The sequence below is a fragment of the Rhinoraja longicauda genome, unplaced genomic scaffold (assembly GCF_053455715.1).
Source record: "Rhinoraja longicauda isolate Sanriku21f unplaced genomic scaffold, sRhiLon1.1 Scf000083, whole genome shotgun sequence".
NCBI classification, from domain to species: Eukaryota; Metazoa; Chordata; class Chondrichthyes; order Rajiformes; family Arhynchobatidae; genus Rhinoraja; species Rhinoraja longicauda.
The window spans coordinates 367,501-372,500 of NW_027601301.1; positions in this window are offsets into that span (position 1 = coordinate 367,501).

Sequence of the window (5,000 nt, forward strand, 5' to 3'; positions counted from 1 at the left end):
TGCGGCGGGCAAAAAAGAAGCGACGCCAGCTTTCGGACTTAGTGCAATTCTCGAATGTCGCGGCTGACTTGGCGGTACGAGCGTTCGGAAGTCCCGCCGGAATTGCGACGCTTCGAACGGTCGAGGCGGCCAATCTCGACCTCAGCGGCGGCACTGGCGCGATACACGTTTCTGCCGCCAGGGGGGGGGGGGGGGGTGGGGGGGGGGGGGGCAAGCCAGCCGGCCGGGGGCGCCCGGCGCCGATCCGGCGCTTACTCGACACGCTCGAGCATCCGAACCCGTCTTATCTACGGGACCGCCGTTGCCACTTGAACACCTTTCGCCGAGAGTATCCGGGCACCCCACCTACCCGCCGGAATCACGAACCACGAGGTAGAAGTCAGGAACCAACAGGAGAAGTCGTGAACTAAATGGCGAATTCATGAACCAAACGGAGAGAAGTCATGAACCGAGCGGTTTAGGGTCAGGGTGAGGGTTGTTAGGGTGAGGCCGTTAGGGTGAGGCCGTTGCTTCGAGCGGGAAGATGGGCAGCCCCGCCCCCCCCCCCCCCCCCCGTTGGGTGGAAGGAAACCTCTGCTGCGGGCCCGGCAACCATCCCGAACGGACCCGCTGGGTCCAAATGTCTGCCGCGGGCGGTCCTGCTGCGGTCGCGGGTTCGTTGGAAACCTCTCCTGCTGCTGGCATGGCCACCCTCCCCCCCCCCGCCCGACTGACGACCCTGCGGGCCCGGCGACCCGGTGTCCCGTTGCCGCGCGGGGAGTGATCCTCGGGGCCGTGCCGGGCGGGCCCAGCGACACGAAGAGAGTGGGGGGGGGGTCGGATGGGGGGGGCACTGGGGAGAGAGGGGTGGGGGAGAGAGTGCCCCCCCCCCATTAGGGGCGAGTTTATGCAGTCATCAGAGTTTATACCTAACCTCATGATGCTTTATTAGCCGGATAGGCTGTCTGACCTCGCCCCCAGTCCCTACTCCTTCCACTGGATTCTTCTTATACCCTCTTTTTCTTCGTGCCCCCCCCCCCCCCCCCACGCAGGGAGGGTTCCAAGAGGGAGGAGGGAGGGAGGGAGTCCCGGGGCCGTGAGAGAGAGAGAGCCTCATTAGCTGCTAGGTTCACCTCATTAGCTGCTAGCTAACGCGTCAGACCTTTTACATTCTTTAGAGGATTGAAACCTCAGGGCCTTTAACCCCCGTTCACCGTTTACACTCAACGATCCTTCCGAACAAAACCCTTACACATCTGTCCGTCCAACTGACCCCCGAGATACCTAACACGCAGATTAACACGTCAGCGGTGATCGGCGTGTCATAGAGGAGTCACAAAGACGGGCAAAATAGAGTGGTTGAATAAAAAATACTCACTCAATTGGCCGTGATTTAACGTAGCACACAATGATGCCAAGCCCATGCAAAGTCCAGTGGCCCAAGCAAACAAATAAGATAGATCTGGCTCGGCGTTCCTCATCTCCACATCGTCACCCAGCACGCCGACGCCCAATAACAATTCCCCCGCAAATTGTGCACCTCGAGCGGCAGTACTTTAAACGGCGCCGTCTTCGGCGTGGACGGCATGAACCAAGTCGGCAAGCATCGTCACCCAGCACACAGACGTCCACTAACAATTCCTCCCCCCTGCAAATTGCGCGCCGCGAACGGCAGTACTTTCAAGTATGCCGCCTTCGGCGGGGACATCGTGAACCAAATCGGCAGGCAGGCGTCGTCAGCCGGTCGACCGACCCCCAGTTGCATTGCCCCAACGGCCATTGTGCACTTCGAACAGAACAGTGCTTTTAAAATATTCCGCCTGCCGCGTGTACATCATGAAACAAATGGAAAGGACGAACCGGGCGTGCAACCGATGCACGGAGAGTGACAGGTCGTCAAGCAAGTCCGTGGCAATCCGTCGGCCGACTCGGCCGCGGCCAGCAGAGGCGTTTTGGCCCGGGCGCGCCGAACTTTGCGCGCCCTCGGTATGCGTAACACTAGCACATGCCTTCAAAACTCACTACAAAATAACCCCAAAGTATGCCGCCTTCCCCGTGGGCCTTGTTACCAATATCTTGCCCTGCTTCCTGATGCCCTTATGGGGTCGGCTCTGTTCTTGCAGAACCCTCAGGTGGTGCAGAGTCTGGGCCATTTTATCAATATCTTGCCCTGATTCCTGATGCCCTTATGGGGTCGGCTCTGTTCTTGCAGAACCCTGAGGTGGTGCAGAGTCTGCGCCTTGTTATCAATATCTTGCCCTGCTTCCTGAAACCCTTATGGGGTTGGTTCTGTTACAAAACCCTCAGGTGGTGCAGAGTCTGGGCCACTTTATAAATAACTCTGCCTGCATTAGGGTCAGGGTCAGGGTTAGGGTTAGGGTTAGGGTTAGGGTTAGGGTTAGGGTTAGGGTTAGGGTTAGGGTTAGGGTTAGGGTCAGGGTTAGGGTTAGGGTTAGGGTTAGGGTTAGGGTTAGGGTTAGGGTTAGGGGTAGGGGTAGGGGTAGCGGTAGGGGTAGGGGTTAGGGTTAGGGTTAGGGTTAGGGTTAGGGTTAGGGTTAGGGTTAGGGTTAGGGGTAGGGGTAGGGGTAGCGGTAGGGGTAGGGGTAGGGGTAGGGGTAGTTTGAACTACTGCCGCTCCAGGCGCGCACTGTGCGTGGGTAATTTTCAGTGGGCGTCGGTGTGCTGGGTGACGATGCCGCCCAGACTCTGCACCACCTGAGGGATCTGCAAGAACAGAGCCGAACCCGCAAGGGTATCGGGAAGCAGGGCAAGATATTGATAACAAGGCCCAGACTCTGCACCACCCGAGGGTTCTGCAAGAACAGAGCCGACCCCATAAGGGTATCAGGAAGCAGGGTGAGATAGTGACACCATTTGTAAAACCGGCAAATCCCACCCAGGAAACATTGCAAAAATTGGCCTCTAATGCTGGAACGTGGGTAAAGCCAAACAAACACGACACGTTTTAAAAGAACGTTACTAAAACAGCCTGGGATATGCCCATGACAAAGGATAGGCCGAACCTCACCAGAAAAAAAGAGAGGGAGACCACGGCAGAGCTGAGGGATAAACATGAGATGGTGATAAAACCAGCAGACGAGGGGAGCAGTAGGGTTACAAATTAATGTCAATATGGGGCCTGCTCCCACTGGGTAATAGACAAAAACATAGAACAGGGTGACAGGAGAGACTGGATAGCACAGAGGATAACCCGTGAGCGAAATAATGGGGTGTATGCAGTTCAATGTAAGGAGTGTACCTTACGGTACATAGGCGAAACAGGTAAAACAGCCTCAGCGGTGATCGACGTGTCAAAGAGGAGTCACAAAGACGGGCAAAATAAAGTGGTTGATTATAGACAATAGACAATAGACAATAGGTGCAGGAGTCGGCCATTCAGCCCTTCGAGCCAGCACCGCCATTCAATGCGATCATGGCTGATCACTCTCAATCAGTACCCCGTTCCTGCCTTCTCCCCATACCCCCTCACTCCGTTATCCTTAAGAGCTCTATCCAGCTCTCTCTTGAAAGCATCCAACGAACTGGCCTCCACTGCCTTCTGAGGCAGAGAATTCCACACCTTCACCACTCTCTGACTGAAAAGGTTCTTCCTCATCTCCGTTCTAAATGGCCTACCCCTTATTCTTAAACGGTGGCCCCTTGTTCTGGACTCCCCCAACATTGGGAACATGTTTCCTGCCTCTAATGTGTCCAATCCCCTAATTATCGTATATGTTTCAATAAGATCCCCCCTCATTCTTCTAAATACCAGTGTATACAAGCCCAATCGCTCCAGCCTTTCAGCATACGACCGTCCCGCCATTCCGGGAATTAACCTAGTGAACCTACGCTGCACGCCCTCCATAGCAAGAATATCCTTCCTCAAATTTGGAGACCAAAACTGCACACAGTACTCCAGGTGCGGTCTCACCAGGGCCCGCTACAACTGTAGAAGGACCTCTTTGCTCCTATACTCAACTCCTCTGGTTACGAAGGCCAACATTCCATTGGCTTTCTTCACTGCCTGCTGTACCTGCATGCTTCCTTTCATTGACTGATGCACTAGGACATCCAGATCTCGTTGAACTCCCCCTCCTCCTAACTTGACACCATTCAGACAATAATCTGCCTTTCTACTCTTACTTCCAAAGTGAATAACCTCGCACTTATCTACATTAAACTGCATCTGCCATGTATCCGCCCACTCACACAACCTGTCCAAGTCATCCTGCAGCCTTATTGCATCTTCCTCACAATTCACACTACCCTCCAGCTTAGTATCATCTGCAAATTTGCTAATGGTACTTTTAATCCCTCCGTCTAAGTCATTAATGCATATCGTAAATAGCTGGGGTCCCAGCACCGAACCTTGCGGTACCCCACTGGTCACTGCCTGCCATTCCGAGAGGGACCCATTTATACCCACTCTTTGCTTTCCGTCTGTCAACCAATTTTCTATCCATGTCAGTACCCTACCCCCAATACCACGTGCCCTAATTTTGCCCACTAATCTCCTATGTGGGAGCTTGTCGAAGGCTTTCTGAAAGTCGAGGTACACCACGTCCACTGACTCTCCCCTGTCAATTTTCCTAGTTACATCCTCAAAACATTCCAGTAGATTTGTCAAGCATGATTTCCCCTTCGTAAATCCATGCTGACTCGCAATGATCCTGTTACTGCTATCCAAATGCTCAGCAATTTCGTCTTTTCTAATTGACTCCAGCATCTTCCCCACCACTGATGTCAGACTAACTGGTCTATAATTACCCGTTTTCTCTCTCCCTCCCTTCTTAAAAAGTGGGATAACATTTGCTATCCTCCAATCCACAGGAACTGATCCTGAATCTATATAGAACATTGAAAAATGATCTCCAATGCTTCCACTATTTCTAGAGCCACCTCCTTAGGTACCCTGGGATGCAGACCATCAGGCCCTGGGGATTTATCAGCCTTCAGTCCCATCAGTCTACCCAAAACCATTTCCTGCCTAATGTGGATTTCCTTCAGTTCCTCCATCACCC